Genomic DNA, 18,018 nt, shown 5'->3' on the forward strand with positions numbered 1-18,018 from the left:
ACAAGAGGAGGCCAAAACAAAGGGGGAAATGACCATAAGGGGGCATAGTAGATCCTCCCTGACCCCCTAGGTTTGATGTGGAGGCTTTAAAAGGGCCCCGCAGGGCAAAAAATAAATACATGTTTTTTTGTTTTTTTGCGTGGGGAGCGCCCGGTCTGCGAACCGGGAAGCGTTCTGGGGAGCGTACTAAAAGGAAAAAAGAATGATAGACTTTTCTAATATTGTATGTTAATTGATTGTTTGTTTTGTTGATTATTTTTTAATTTCTTTATTTTTTAAGCAATTATTTATTATTGTGATTGTGTTTCAAAATTTAATAAAATGTCTAACATTTCACTGTCTGAAATCTCGTTATTTTCATTGAACATAGCTTGTAATGTTTGAGTGTGTAAAATGTCCTCATTTTCAAGGAGGACATCTACTGCTTGCACACATTGCAGTAGTTCTTGGTCCCAAGTTTCATCCATAAATTCTATATAATTTGGATCAATTATTTCTTGGTTGCTCTCTTGCAGGACAATTTGAAATGAAACTTTCTGTTCGCCTTCCATGTTGCCTGAAATTTGGATAAAAAAAAATATATTAGTACAGATAGGGCACTGTTGGGATTAATTTTAGATAGGCAGTTTTGACCGCCAGTAGGTAAATATAGTTAGGATTTTTTCCCTATGGGATTTTTGAAAATTCTATGTCTAATAACTTTGGCATTTGTGGACGGAATTGGCTGAAATTTTCAGGAAAATGGAACATTTTGTTTCTGAGCAGCCACTGAAAATTTGGGGGGTGTTTGTCAAGGGGGGGCTGAGAAAAAAGGGGGGTCCCAAAACATGTTTTTCCCATGTTAATTTCCATAGGGCGGTTGGCCTCACTTTTAGGCCGAACGGCTGAATGGATTTGCACGAAACTTGGCAAAATTGTAGGGACTGTTAGCCCGATGTGCCTTTGCTAGGTCTCAATATATGTGCTCCAGTGGATTTTGAGAAATTAACGTTCAAAAAAAGATATATATCTGTAAGCGCGCTCCGGGCAGCGCTCCGGTTCGCGTACTTGACGCGTAACGGAACTTCGCGTAGCGAAGCTGTTTGGCTCTCCGCTGTCTGTCAACATTCTAAACAGTCCGGAGCGGCCGCCATCTTGTCTCTCGGTAGGATCGAGAGACAAGAGGAGGCCAAAACAAAGGGGGAAATTACCATAAGGGGGCATAGTAGATCCTCCCTGACCCCCTAGGTTTGATGTGGAGGCTTTAAAAGGGCCCCGCAGGGCAAAGAAAAAAAAAAAATTGTTTTTTTGCGTGGGGAGCGCCCGGTCCGCGAACCGGGAAGCGTTCTGGGGAGCGTACTAAAAGGAAAAAAGAATGATAGACTTTTCTAATATTGTATGTTAATTGATTGTTTGTTTTGTTGATTATTTTTTAATTTCTTTATTTTTTAAGCAATTATTTATTATTGTGATTGTGTTTCAAAATTTAATAAAATGTCTAACATTTCACTGTCTGAAATGTCGTTATTTTCATTGAACATAGCTTGTAATGTTTGAGTGTGTAAAATGTCCTCATTGTCAAGGAGGACATCTACTGCTTGCACACATTGCAGTAGTTCTTGGTCCCAAGTTTCATCCATAAATTCTATATAATTTGGATCAATTATTTCTTGGTTGCTCTCTTGCAGGACAATTTGAAATGAAACTTTCTGTTCGCCTTCCATGTTGCCTGAAATTTGGATTAAAAAAAATATATTAGTACAGATAGGGCACTGTTGGGATTAATTTTAGATAGGCAGTTTTTATCAGTGAATTTATCTTTGGGCAGTGTATAGTATCAGAGTGGAAGTAGGAATATAAAAAAGTGTATGTGATTTAACGTAAGTAAAATCATAATTATACAAGAGAAACCTAACTCCATCCATAACTATAACAGAGAAGTCTATCTAAATCTATAACTACTACAGAGGGATAGTATATAACTATCAAAAAAAGTTTACCATATTAACTTAAAGTGCACAATATACTTCAGTTTTTAAAATAACAACTTACCTTTACAAAGAAGTTGAAGTTATTAGTGAAAATCCTATTGAAATGTACACCTGGAAGTAGTAGTCAAAATGGCTCTGTTTCCTTCTCTTCCTTTATATATATTCAGGTATATAACCAATCAAATGTCTGGTAAAAAAAATTGAAAATGAAAGTAACATTTTCATTGGTTGTCAATTCCAACACTTCAGATGTGTTTTGTGAAGTAATTTACCTCACGGCATTTAGAGAGGTCTACAGGCTAAATGGCTAAATGGAATTTCAATCAAATTTGTGAAAATGGTAGGAATTGGTATGTAGTATGAGCTAATCTATATTTGGTGAAAGTGTCTCCAGTCGCTTTTCTGTAAATTACTTTCCCACCTTTTTTGATGGAGCGCTTCCCGGGGAGCGACCCGGTACGCGAACTGGCGAGCGCCCCGGTACGCGAACCTGAAGCGTTACGGGAGTCCACCATTTTGTGTTTCGGTCGAATTAAGATACAAGATGGAGGGCAAATAATGTTCAGAATGGGTAGAAGAGGACACGGTAGACGTATTTTGACCCCCTAGGTTTTCTGAGGATGGCTGAGGAGGCCCATATGTGCGAAAAAAACACATTTTTTAAAACAAATTCACGCGGTTAGCTTCCGGTTCGCGTACCGGGTAGCGCCCCGGGGAAAGTACTTTGTTGAAAATTAGTGAAAAAAGTTAGAGTAAAATAATCATTGTGAGTGATCAGATGTAGGGTAGCTCTGAGAAGAGCTTTTGGGTTTATGGTACATTTAGGTACTTATAAGTAGGTACCAATGCAGAGTCTTAAATTCAGAATGAAAACTCTGTTCCCTTCATCTGAGAAGTGAACTCCATCTCCTCTGTAGATATCTTGCATGTAGTAACGCAAGTTATTGTTGTACATGGAGCCCATTCCATGGTCTCTCATGTAAGCTGAAACAGATTTGTTTACATGCTTCCTCGATTTCTCAATTTGTGGACAAAATTGGTTCGACCACCTCCATTTCTGTCTTTGGCATATATTTGAATATACCAAGGCAGTTTGAGGAAAAAGTGCCATCAATTGCTCAAAGGTGTCCTTTAAAAGCATTTCCAGACCTACACCAGTCAAAGTGCCCAAGTCATTACCTCCACAGTGCAAAATTAACAGGTCAGGTTTAGGCAAATGCATAAAGGTTTCTCCAATGGTATCAATTGGTGACATTTTAATCCTCTGTGGCCAAACCACTTAATTTCCACATCTTGTAAATTGAGGTTAGGTAAATTTCTGTTCTCAGCATACCTCTGAGCCCAGTAGATGTAACTATGTCCAACAATCCAGACAGAAAACATGGTGAGAGAAGGTTCTGCTGCAGTCAGATGAAGTGTGGCAATGAAATGGCAGTTGGAAAAATAAGAGTTTAAAATGAAAAGAAATGTGGAGTTTCTGTGTTAAGCAGTGATTGGTGGATTTTGATTGCTGAAAACAGAAAGTTAGGGTGCATGGATGTGTTCTTTGAAAGATGTAATTTGAATGGTCAAGAAAAAATCATTTAATGAAAGATTGCACTGGATACGCAGGTGCACTGAGAGTTCAGAGTTCAATTGAAACATTGTTGTGTGAACTTGCAAACATCAGAGGTCTTTCAGGAGGTGGTTGCTATGCAAAAAAGGCAGAGAGGGCAGAGGGGGGGAAGGGTGTTGATTTGAAAAAAGTGAGGGAAGAGTTTTGATTGGGTGACATGAGAGATATGTGTGATGGGTTACAGCATTTCTGTGCTTTTAATAGCTGCAGACTCTGGAGTGCATACCTTTTGCTCTGCTAAAGACAATTTGGTGTGTTTCTGAGACTGTTTTGAAACTCATAAAGTATTTGCTAAGGTGAGAAAAGATTCATTTAATTTAGATAGAGAATAGTATGGTTTAGGGAGAAAATTATGAAGAAAGTTGTGTATTTAAAATGTTGCTTTGTGTCAAGTGTTTTACAAATAGATTTTGTTTCTTTGAGTTACATAGCCATGTTAAAAGTGACCCTTAAAAAAACGCTTTCATGTGTCTTAGGGCATTGTAAGTCATGTCCCGATGAATGTAGGTATATCATTGATTTTGTTGATGTGTTTAAAATCGTTTTTTGAAAAATATTAGGTTTCTTGATATGTACTGCTAGTGCTTCATAGGTTGCTTGGGGCATATTTATAAGGCATTTCAGTCTCTCTGATGTTATTTTTCCCATTTTAATTTAAGACCTTTCCCCGTGGAGCAAGGTCCTTGTAAATATGCCCCCATCTGTGCTTGGCAAATTTAGATTTTAATTCCTTGACTAACATAGCCATGTTAAAAGTGACCCAGAAATGGTGCAAGGGCCTTAAAAAAACGCTTTCATGTGTCTTAGGCCATTTTAAGTCATTTCCCCTTGAATGTAGGTATATAATTGATTTTGTTGATGTGTTTAAAATCGTTTTTTGAAATCAATTAGTTTACTTGATATGTAGTGCTAGAGCTTCATAGGTTGCTTGGGGCATATTTATAAGGCATTTGAGTCTCTCTGATTTTATTTTTCCCATTTTAACTTAAGACCTTTCCCCGTGGAGCAAGGTCCTTGTAAATATGCCCCCATCTGTGCTTGGCAAATTTAGATTTTAATTCTTTGACTAACTTAGCCATGTTAAAAGTGACCCAGAAATGCGTCACTCAAATGCATATGATGGCCTTGCGCCTCTTTTGCGCCGCTGTGGGTCACTTTTGGGTAAAAGATGCACCATGTTGCAAGATAGGTTTCAGTTCATCTCCAGCAAGATACCATCAGTTTAAAATGTATATAATTAGCAATGTGTAGGGGGCATGCAGAAGCTGAAGCTTTTGTAAGTGTCAAAGTTGTTGCATGCAGTGCTGCACTTCTGGGTACTGTTTCATATGCTGGACTACATCTGCACTATGAAATACCTAAGCAAAGGAAACACAGGTGATGTGATTGTGAAATGAGGAAAAGAAACTCCACATTTTTCAATTACATCACCTGTGTTTCCTAAGTTTACGAATGACATTGTGCAGATGAAGTTTAGGTCTGTCCACGGACACAGAAGAGGTCTGGCCTTTGTTCAAGAGTGAAGTGGACATGACTTACTTCATTGGTAGGCCTTCACATGTATTATCTCCTCTGTATTCTTCAACAAGCGTAAATTTGATCTGCAACCCTGAGTAGGCCTCACCTTAAAAAAACCTCTGGAGAGGCCACACCTTATCGTCATCCTGAATTAATCATTTAAAATGTTAGGGACAGATTTATGATAGGTGTATGCCTCTTTTGCGCCACTGTGCGTCACTTTTGTGACGCAGTGGCGGTGCAAAAGATTTGCTATGTGGCGACATATTTAAAAATTGATGCATCTAGGCAGATGTGTCATGCTGTAAAGTCCCGTGCCACATGAAACCGATGCAGCAGTGATGCAAAAGATGCACCATGTTGCAAGACAGGCCTCACTTCATCTCCAACAAGATAAGAAGCTTAGGGGCAGATTTATGATGACTGGCGCATCCCCAGGGATGTGCCAGTCATCCTGCGCCGCTGCTCCGCCACCCATGGTGCGCCGCATTTACAATGCGGCGCACCATGGGGCAAAAACGGCACAGATGCGTGACGCATCTGTGCCGTAAAGGTGGCGCATTGCTGGAGCTGCATCGCAAGCGCGACGCAGCTCCAGCAAGGCTCAGGGGTGCCACATCTCCACAATGCTGCGTCAAGACCTATGCCTGCTTCAAGCAGGCGCAGGGTTTTGACGCAGCATTGTCCTAAAAGTGACTTAGTGAAATCTAATAGATTTCACTCAGCCACTTTTAGGAGGCGTTCCTGCGCAGGAACGCCCCCCCTGCGCAGGAACGCCTCCTTATGGCGCAGGGCTTTACAACGTGACGCATCTCCTAGATGCGTCACGTTGTAAATAGGGCGCATTGTTTGCGCCGCCGTTGCGTCAAATAAAGGGACGCACCGGCGGCGCAAGGCCTTCATAAATCTGCCCCTGAGTCTTCTGTAAATGTCAAAATTGTTGTATACACTGCTCAACTTCTGTGTACTCTTTGATATGCTAGACTCCATCTGCACTATGAGATACCTAAGCAAAGGAAACACAGGTGATGTGATTGTGAAATGAGGAAAAGAAACTCCACATTTTCCAATTACATCACCTGTGTTTCCTAAGTTTACGAATGACATTGTGCAGATGAAGTTTAGGTCTGTCCACAGACACAAAAGAGGTCTGGCCTTTGTTCAAGAGTGAAGTGGACATGACTTACTTCATTGGTAGGCTTTCACATGTATTATCTCCTTTGTATTCTTCAACAAGCATAAATGTGATCTGCAACCCTGAGTAGGCCTCACCTTAAACAAACCTCTGGATAGGCCACACCTTATCGTCATCCTGAATTAATCATTTAAAATGTTAGGGACAGATTTATGATAGGTGTATGCCTCTTTTGCGCCACTGTGCGTCACTTTTGTGACGCAGTGGCGGTGCAAAAGATTTGCTATGTGGCGACATATTTAAAAATTGATGCATCTAGGCAGATGTGTCATGCTGTAAAGTCCCGTGCCACATGAAACCGATGCAGCAGTGATGGAAAAGATGCACCATGTTGCAAGACAGGCCTCATTTCATCTCCAACAAGATAAGAAGCTGAATCTTCTGTAAATGTCAAAATTGTTGTATACACTGCTCAACTTCTGTGTACTCTTTCATATGCTAGAGTCCATCTGCACTATGAGATACCTAAGCAAAGGCAACACAGGTGATGTGATTGTGAAATGAGGGAAAGAAACTCCACATTTTTCAATTACATCACCTGTGTTTGCTAAGTTTACGAATGACATTGTGCAGATGAGGTTTAGGTCTGTCCACGGACACAGAAGAGGTCTGGCCTTTGTTCAAGAGTGAAGTGGATATGACTTACTTCATTGGTAGGTCTTCACATGTATTATCTCCTCTATAGTCTTCAACAAGCGTAAATTTAATCTGCAACCCTGAGTAGGCCTCACCTTAAACAAACCTCTGGATAGGCCACACCTTATCGTTATCCTGAATCAATCATTTAACATGTTAGGGACAGATTTATGATAGGCGTGTGCCTCTTTTGCGCCGCTGTGCGTCACTTTTGTGACGCAGCGGTGGTGCAAAAGATTTGCTATGTGGCGACATATTTAAAAATTGATGCATCTAGGCAGATGTGTCATGCTGTAAAGTCCCGTGTCACATGAAACCGATGCAGCAGTGATGGAAAAGATGCACCATGTTTGCAAGACAGGCCTCATTTCATCTCCAACAAGATAAGAAGCTGAATCTTCTGTAAATGTCAAAATTGTTGTATACACTGCTCAACTTCTGTGTACACTTTCATATGCTACAGTCCATCTGCACTATGAGATACCTAAGCAAAGGAAACACAGGTGATGTGATTGTGAAATGAGGAAAAGAAACTCCACATTTTTCAATTACATCACCTGTGTTTGCTAAGTTTACGAATGACATTGTGCAGATGAGGTTTAGGTCTGTCCATGGACACAGAAGAGGTGTGGCCTTTGTTCAAGAGTGAAGTGGACATGACTTACTTCATTGGTAGGCCTTCACATGTATTATCTCCTCTATACTCTTCAACAAGCGTAAATTTAATCTGCAACCCTGAGTAGGCCTCACCTTAAACAAACGTCTGGATAGGCCACACCTTATCGTCATCCTGAATCAATCATTTAACATGTTAGGGACAGATTTATGATAGCCGTGTGCCTCTTTTGCGCCGCTGTGCATCACTTTTGTGACGCAGCGGCGGTGCAAAAGATTTGCTATGTGGCGACATATTTAAAAATTGATGCATCTAGGCAGATGTGTCATGCTGTAAAGTCCTGTGCCACATGAAACCTGCGTCAGTTTTCATATAGGTGTTTTGTTGCAAGGTATGCATTAATTTGCAAGAAAGCCCTGTAAAACTCGATTTTTAACTTGTGGACTTGAATTCTCGACTAGTTTGGTAACAAAAAGATGTGGATACGACTCACTACTTGTTTTCAGACCGCTATTAAAAATGAAACATTTCTCAAATCTAGAATAAAAATCACTAGTGTCTTCGTCTTGTTTCTCTTTACAGGCTGAGATGGCATCCCAGTCTTCCTTTTTCGTGGCTAGTAATCTTGGCAAGACTTGTATTAACAACTCGGGCAATGCTTTAGCTTTTTCCCCAAGACCGGTACCTGGAACTCGTGTGTTATCTTCAGTTTCTAATGCGGTCCAATCTATCTTTTTCTCTCCCACCTCCCATTCTTTTTCTTTGAGTTTTTCATATATGCCCGCAGGCAACAGGACCTTTAACATTTTAATGATATCAGGATACGTGTATTCTCCCATACGGAGCATGTCCTTTAATTCACGATGGAACCCTGCTGGATCTTTATCGTGACAGGGTATTAACTTTTTTATTTCAAGAAGTTCTATTTTCGTGATAGGGGTGTAAACAAATACTCGTTCTAGATCACCCCCCGCTCCCTTAACTGGGTGCACTTCTCGTAACGGATTCTGTCTGTCTATGTAGAATGATTTTCTTACTGGAGGTGGGACAGGAACAAAATGTGGATTCAGGAACGTTCTGTATTTGTGGCGCTGTTCTAGAATGACACTAATTAAATCGGTACCTAGACCTTTCCATCTGTATTGGAGTAACTCGTTCAGTACATCATGTAAAGGACCTGGATCAGAATGCTGATCCTCATACAGTGTAATGAGGTGCTGGATCATATACGTACCCACCAGACGCTGCTCGGCTGGGGGCAGTTTCAGAAACGTTTGGGCCACTATTTCATCTGAAAACGTGGTAGAATCACTAGTCCATCGGACTGCTGATCGGGCTAGTTCTTGTTCATGCATTGTACTAAGCTCGCTATAACCTATTCGTGATTTCAGAATCTGATCGGTGGCCTGGAATACTTGTTCAAGAGAACACTGTTCTGGTACTGGAGGAGGAAAAACTTTCTTGTAATCTAGGCGTGAATGTCTGTCGGAAAGTCTAGTTCTACCTACATACGCTATCCTGGAGGGATTCTCGCTGTCTACCTCTTCACTAGAAGAGTCATTCTCTTTCTCGGTTGCTCTTTTTGCTTCCTCTTTCTGGTATATACTTATAATTTCCTTACGAATTTTCTTGTACATACTTTCTACACTACCTTGTGTCTTGTGTTTTCCCTCGGCTATATTATCACTCCACCGGATCAGGCCTTTCATCTCGTCTTTGTTTTTATCAGGATAATCTTGCTCTCTTATTAAACAGTTAATCAAGAACTGTAAAATCATATGTTGAATCTCGACTTTTCTGTGTGCCATAGCTTCGTGAATACTTCCTGGATTCTCTCCTGTACGGACAAAACGATATATTCTGTCTAGATGTTCCTTCATGTCGGGCAGGGTGACCAAAAAGTTGGCAACCCGTCTTAAACGTACTGAATATAATACCATGTGATCTTCGCCTGGGACTGGATCATATATACAGTCGGTAAGAAGTCTCTTGAGGTCTGTGTATGTAGCCACTTTTGGCGTACGCTGTAACGCTGCTTCTCGCGGCGTCAGTCGTCTTACTTGAGGCGGGGTGATAGGAGCACCTCCTCCCGCACCTCCTGAACTGGAATCGTCAGTTAATACTGTACGTGCTGGTAGAGTGACTGGCAAAACGGGCACACCTAATGTGGGCTGGTCCGGGGGTACTGGCACATTAACTTGGTCCCCGGGACCAGTGGCTGGAGGAACAGGAATTACATTATTTACAGGATGCTGCGGGTGAACAGGCGGAATACGATTTGCATATTCTGGGACTGTGTCGTCCAAGTAGGATGAAAGAAAAATTTCAGCTGCGGTCGGTTTATGACGTAGCTTAATCGGGACCAATGGTTGCGGTAAATTACAGGGTGCTTCCGGGATTGCCTTCGGCAAGCCCTCGGCAAGAAGAGGATACATACCATTAATAAGGGCATTTCTCTGTCTATCGGACTGTTCTGCTCTAACTCGTTCACCTTCTTCAATTAATTCCCTTTCTTGGGCTTTTTCTGAGGATTCCCTACTTAATTCTGTTTTTCTGAATTCTTTTTCGGTTCTTTTATGAGATTCTTTGCGCCATAACTCGATGGCGTCTTTCTGGGACTGTCTTGCTTTCTTTTTCCATAATGCTTCTTCTACTCGCATGATGCACTCGGCATCCCATGTACCTGATACAGGCCATCTATATTTCTCTTCAAGATGTTTGGTGTAATCCACCCATAAGTCTAGATATAATATGGCATCTAAGCCATGCTTGTGATACATAAAATGTCCAGGACTGTCCCTAGGAGGAACAGGAACTGATTCTTCGAGTAACCCTTTTCTGGTTTTTATCTGACGTAATTTCGAAAACAGAGGCATGTCTGAGTTATACTTGTGAACCCAATACACAATAGTCACAGTAATGCAATGGCAAACAAAACACTCATACCACGACATAGAAATACATTAAATAACAGTTCGAACAGAATACTACCTGATACACTGAAACATAACACTTGAATTTCTCGAGAACAGACTTACTAGAATTACTGGATGCACTGCTAAAACAGTACAGAACATACCGGTCTCGTAAAGAGACACGTCATACCGTATCCACCTAGGTGGACACGTCGGACTGGATCTGTGTACCCAAACCCATCGGACCAGGAACAAACTAATGAACCTGTCTAGATACTTCCCCCGCAACGGTACTCACCGGGAAGCAGAAACTGAAGGCCTCGGACTGGACTGGACTGCTACGACGTCTGGTTACTACTACGCGTTTCGAACTTCGGTACTTCGGTTACAGGTGGGCCTCCGGATACCTCGGACCTTGCTCTCTCGGCTTGGGCTCTGGTCGGGACGAACCGCATTCCACACCGCCTCGTCTGGATGCCGGACCGCAGTCTCCGTCTCCTCCGTGGGCCTGAGGGAGACTTGAAGCAGAAATATCTGCACGTGCACGGTAGAGTTCCGTCACGGCTGTAGAAGGGTCAGGGGGCCTGCGTTACATCGCCGGTGCGTGGGGAAAGGGCAAGTTCCTGTTCGGGCGCCATTATGTGGTACATAAATAATTAATTACCGGTACTATTTTTGAATATATTAATAATAACAGATAGCGCAATAAATAAGAGGCAGGATCCGAGGAATCTGAGTCGAACGGGCTTTATTCAGGCATAAGGGAAGGGACAGGATCGGGACAGCCTGAAATAGAATGGCATAGAAGGCAGCTGCCCCGTCTCATTAACAGTACAAGGTATATATAGTAAAACATCACAATTACATTACATACAGTAGGCGTAACAAGTGACAAGCGTAAGATAAGAACACATGGGCGTGAAAAGAAGGCGTGCACAGGGCGTGCACGTAGACATGTGATGAGAACGTCACAGAAGTGTCATAAAATGGGTGGATACATAGAGGGGGCTACCTGAGCAGCTGGAACCTTTAACCTAGTGGTGCGCGCAAACGGACAATGACGTGTTACTAGGGGAGAACTGGGGGCTATGACTTCTGCACTAGAAGAGGAGACGAAAGTCTGCGGTGTCAGGACGACATGTACCTATAGCATATCTGGTATCTGGTGTTTGGAGTACATGTTGATAGGATCTAAGAGTTATCAGAGCAAAGGCTACTTGACACTAAGACTGGTGCATGCATATATTCTACATGTATTGCGTGTGCTATGAATCTTCCATGAATATTAATTCAGTAATTCTCTTACATGGAGACAGGAAGACTAGACTATAGCTGAAGCTGTTTATGCGGTTCGTTAGCTTAGGAATGTGAAGACGGGGAGCTGAACTGATAACTAAAGGCATAACATATTCTTGGTAGATAGGCAGGCAGAGCCAGGCCGGGCACCGCGCTGCGCGGCAGGAAGTAAGTGAAGGGTCAGGGATGCAGGTGGGGGCTGCATCGCTCCTCGGAGTGGGTTCAGAAGACTGGAGCTTGAATCTGGTGTCCGGGCCCTTTCGAGGCCTAGAAACGGGGACAATTCAATGAATTAACGTGCAAAATGTAAAACGTTGGCAACATAGGCCTAATACTCGTTGCTTTCACAGGAACTGGAAACTAGCATATTAACGTTGGACACAACTATAATTGCGTCTTTTAATCGATCATAGGGGGATATATGCGTATCGATCATGCACATATAGCATAGGATGGGGAACACGTAGGCACATATAACAAGGCAAAATTCAATTTTCCTCAACATCATTCATGACATGGTCAGTGACATCACTGATGACATCACTGATGACATCTCAAATGACATCACTGATGACATCACTGATGACATCTCAAATGACATCACTGATGACATCACTGATGACATCTCAAATGACATCACTGATGACATCACTGATGACATCTCAAATGACATCACTGATGACATCTCATTTGACATTACTGATCACATCACTGATGACATCATTCATGTGATAATACGATTAACCTCTTCAGACTCTAATATAACCTTAGATACACTCAGTGTAAACAGACACTCACAGACTGTCACTCATCCATGGAGTTACTCACACACTTAGTCAGTCATGCAAAGAATCAATCACACCTCCATTTCCTCAACTATACAGTTATACACACCTTACTTATTCAAACATATACTAACACATATTTACTCTCTTTTACAATGCCTGATACAAGTACACAATGATCCATACAGCCACTCACACATCACTGGCTCTTATGCACAGTTATTTATATATGTCAAATGTCACATGTACTGTGTTTTACATATGTATTTACTTTGACATGTAGCACTGAGATATCCATTCACTCACCAATGCACTCAGTCAACTGCCCATACAGGTGTTTCCACATGCACTTTTGAACCCATACATCTAGTGAATCAACTGCTCACACATCTATGCACAGAGTCATACACCTCCCAGCCACCCACACACACACACTCAGTCTCCCATACAAATACTTGGGCAACCAATCAATAACCCATATACTTACTCATATAGCTACTGATCAACACATGCAGCAGTTTACAGAACAACAGACATAATGATGCACAAATTAAGACAGTTTAGTCACTAACTCATGCACTCATTGACACACATTTATTCACTCACTCATACAGTCAATCATGCACCTAATAAATCCTTCATCCAGACACTTATACATCCACTCATTCTTCAATATGTAAGACATATTTTAACTTTACAGAAACATACAGTCACTGGATGTTGTCATCAGTGATGTCATCAGTGATGTCATCAGTGATGTCACTGACCATGTCATGAATGATGTAATATGTGACATGATCAGCAGTGGATTGCGGGTGCGCGATATATAGTTAGTACAACTAACTATATATGGAATTTCAATGGTTTTGTGTGAGTAAAATACGTTTTTTTAAATGCTAATTCCTAACTATATATGGTCTATAACCTATGGTTTTTTCAGTGAATTTTCAAGGTTTTGTAAATGCTAATTCCTAACTATATATGGTCTATAACCTATGGTTTTTTCAGTGAATATATATATACACACACACACAGACATAGAGGACAATTATTATATTTGATGTTTAACATGTTTTTTTTTTACCTGATGTTTTTCTACTGTTTTTAATTAAGTGCTTTTAATTTATACTTCATGTAGACCTGATAAATACCCTGACTCAAGGCCCCTCCCTGCCTTCATTACCCCCCAAGGAGCTTTCATGTTCAAGAGCATGCCTTTTGGTCTGGCATCCGCCGTGGCGGTATTCCAGAAGATTATGGACCAGATCCTAAAAGATTTAGACCTTACAATGTACTTCCAGGACGATATTCTGATGTACGGTCATTCTGTGGTAAACCATGACCGCACCCTTTGGCTTGTATTCAGGAAGTTGACGGTGCAGAAGTCTAAGTGTCAAATCAGAGTGACTTCTGTCGACTACCGTGGGCATTCCATTTCTGAGCAAGGTTTTAGACTAAAAAACAACCTGCTGGAAGCTGTCAAAGACGCTCCTTTCCCTCAGAGTAAGGACAAACTTAAGTCCTTCCTTGGTCTTATGGAATACATGGCCAAGTTTGTCAATGATTTTGCTTCTAAGTGTGATCCCTTACTTGAACTGCAGAAAAGAAACAAGGATTTTGAATGGCTTGACCAGCACAAGCAAACCGTAGACACGTTGAAGGAGGAGGTATTGCAATCATCTGCTTTAGGCACTTTTGACCCCACAAAAAAAACAATCCTTACCATTGATGCGTCAAAAAGGGTTATGGGCCACCTTGTCACAAAGAGATAGAAAGGGCGAAAAAATACATGTGTTTGCTTCCTGGTGCCTCTCCAAGGCAGAGAGCAATTACTCTGTAATTGAACAGGAGGCACTGGCATGTTACTGGGCAGTAAAACATTTCAAGTTTTTCCTGTGAGGGTAAGTTTTGCCGTTCGTACAGACCATAAGCCCCTTACTTTCATCTTTATAGTGAAAGGGACGGAAAACTGCACTCCCCGGATAGGAAAGTGCATCTTAGACCTGGAGCATTTCAACTTCAAGGTAGAGTATGTTCCTGGGGAAGAAAACAAAATTACTGACTATCTGTCGAGAGCCCCTTTGAAAAGTGAACAAACCAAAGAAATGTTGAACAGCCTCATCATGGTGGTGGATGAGCGAGCGTTGACGGAGGAGGAATGGGAAAAAGGAGTGGAAGAACATAAAGACTTACACAAACTTAAAGAGTTAATGGTAGAAGGATGGCCCAGCAAGTGCAGCTAACTAGAGGATAATCTCAAGGACTTTTGGGAAGTGCATTATGAATTAAGCACCTTAGGGAACAGAGTTTTTCGTCAGAACAGAATTGTACCACCTGCTAACCTCAGGAATAGAATAGTGGAACTTGCACACGAAGGACATTTAGGACGTAGCCTTACCAAACAAAGGGTGAGGGAGAAATTCTGGTTCCCCAGAATGTATACTATGGTGGAACAATTAGTAAAGGATAGCCTTAGCTCTGCCAGGAGCGACAAAAGCAAATCCCCAAGAAGGCATCTCTATCCCCAGTTGAAGTACCCATTAAGCCATGGAGCAAGCTGGCCATGGACATCATCGGACCCATGGACAATTTGGGTATCCAGAAAAAGTTCATGTTAGTCTTAGTCAACTACACTTCCCATTGGATCTCATACAAATTTGTTAATCGCACCAACACTGGTGCCGTTCTTGAGTTTCTCAAAGATGACTTTGCAAAAGAAGGCATACCATCCTCTCTTGTCACGGACAATGGGGTACAGTTTACGTTGCAGCTCATGATTGACTTTGTGGGTGAGCTGAACATCAAACGTGAGAAGACTGCCCTGTACTGCCCCACGGCCAATGGCCTGGTAGAGAGGGCAAACAGGCTCATTAAAGAACACATTCAGCTAGCCTCTACCAATAGTTGGGAATTAGAATCATCCCTGCGTGACTGCCTGTGGGCATACCACACATCCCCCAAATCTAGTAACCAGTATTTCCCCCTTCCTGTCCCTCCGGAGGAGAGACCCCTGTAATAAACTCAACCCCAGTTGGTTGGAAGGTGGGAAGGTGGCAAATCCCAATCCTGTGGAAGCTAGCGAAAAGGTCAAACTGCACCAGGCAAATTACAAGGGTTGGTATGACCAAAAGAATGGAGCCAAAGCCCCAGGGTAGAGGGAAGGTAGTATGGTGCAGGTGAAAAAGAATGTAAAGGCGCCACACAGCCCAAGTAAGTTTTACCCTCCCTCTCGCATAGTCAAAACATTAAAAAATGTGGTCTTTCTTGAAAACTGACAATATTGGAGCTGTGACAAGATTGCAAAATGTAATGTGTTTTCTCTTGGTAAATAAGGGAGAAGGCTTGGAATCTCACTGTTTTCTTTTGGTACATTCCACCCACCCCTTCCTTTTCCCTTTACCGTGGTATGTTCCTCTGAAACTTGACTTAGAATGTTGACAGATGTCTGTTGTTTCGGGGAGTTTGATGGCCAATAAAGCAGACTTGGAAATTCCTCTGTGTTTCTTACTTGACCCTTTAACAGGCGCTCCGGTCAGCTTCTGTCTTGAAGTCAAGCGGGGGCCGAGAAAATAGGGGGAGTCGCAAAAGGCATTATCTCCTTGTTAATTCCATAGGAAACTTTAGATACGGCTACAGCCTGAACTGCTGAACAGAATTACACCAAATTTGGTAAAAAGGTAGCTCCTGGTTCACAAAGCGCCTTTTTTAGGCCTCGCCCACGCAGCGCGCAAGTGCTGCTTAGGAGATGACCTCTTGGAATAGCTCAGGACTTTTTGGGAAACTTGTGCATGTTTTGCACTGTTCCCAATGAGCCCTCGTGCACGTGTGGCTTTTACCTTGCGGGTGCGAGCAGCGGTGCCATCTGTTTGCAATTATCGCGCCTGCCGCTGCTCGCTCCCATAAGGTAAACGCTGTAGATCGCAGCAGCGGGGCAGCGTTTGTTTGGTTTGTTATAGCACCAACTCCGTCTGCGCATCTAAAATTGATGCAGGGAACAGATTTGTGCGGTCAAGTACAGCGCTAACTAATGCGTTTACTTTTGCATTATTTCTCACAAATTCGCTTTATATTTCTCTATTAATATCCCATAATCACGTACTAAGAAAAGACGCACCTGTTGCACACCCCTGAGGTCTGATGCACAATTACACAACACTTCCTGTGTGGGGTCAACAGTCTGTGAGCAGAGAGGGCACCTTTACACTGAAGACGAAACGGGGCAAGGAATTGTGGCATTCCTCGCAAAACGTATTTTGTACTTGGAGGGCTCCCACTATGAAATACGATTGTGTGGCCTTTCCTTTCTTTTGGCTCCGCCCTAAACTCACTGCCGGGATGCACATCATGCTCGGAACTCTAACCCTACATGCAGGTAACTGAGCCTCCAAATGTGGGAGTAGGAAGGACATTATTGTTGGGGGGGTGGGGCAGGGGGCACTCCCTTTATCCCTTGCATGAGGTACTTCCTATCGCGGCACAATATTTTAGGCACAACATTAACTTTTGTATAGCGCTGTATTCCACCATTGGCTACTCAAGGCGCTGGGAGCTGGCTGATGCTATAGCCCCTCGTGAAGAATGCCAACAGACAGCTCTTGTAAGCCCCACCCCGTCTGCTCCCCGCCAGGATAGGATCTACAGTAAAACATCTCCTTTGCGAAGCTGCTGATATCAGAAGCTGACAGCATGCCTTTGACACGTCTGGGGGCGTGGCCAGCAGGCAGGCATTTAACAACAGCAGCATTCTCTTGGTGTCTTTACCAACATTTTTACCCACATTTGCAAACAAATTCTATAGTTTTTAAAAGGGTACCATACAAACATCTTCTAGCACTACAAGATATGGTCCCTCGGTGAATGACTGTAAACTTGTCACCAGGTGACCCGCACTCTAATCCCAGTTGCCTAAAGACACCAATCTTGTCTCTCAGTCTGCCAGTTCCCTCTGCTGCCCTAGCTAACACTGGTGCTGGGTAACACTCATGCCCCTCACCTACCCCTGGGGCCCTTGACTGTGGCCCTCTGCGCCAGTATCCTCCAGAGATGACACAGAGCTTGCAGAGTAACCCCCTTCGCAGATCTCTTTATGGGAGAGAGTTGGCGTTTCAGCCGTTCATCCCTGGGGCCGATAAATTAATTACCAGCATTTTGTGTAATGGGTACTATCACCTGTGTTTCGATGGGTTTATATATATCAAATATTCTGTGCACAATGCTGCACTGAAGAGACATTATCCATACTCTGGGGATGGAGGTGCATGCATGTCCTGTGCAGAGCTGCGCACATCACTTGGACTAGACTTGAAGATATCACCAGATATGTATTTTTATTTGACAGATTCCTGTTTCTCTTACATAGAAAACATTTTCCTTTGTTGCAATGATTTACATGATGTAGATTCTGTGAAACACCGGGGCATATTAAAAGGTAATCACTGACTCATTTTTAAGAATGGTGCATTTTGTGAAGGT

This window comes from Lissotriton helveticus, chromosome 6, assembly GCF_964261635.1.
Source record: "Lissotriton helveticus chromosome 6, aLisHel1.1, whole genome shotgun sequence".
NCBI classification, from domain to species: Eukaryota; Metazoa; Chordata; class Amphibia; order Caudata; family Salamandridae; genus Lissotriton; species Lissotriton helveticus.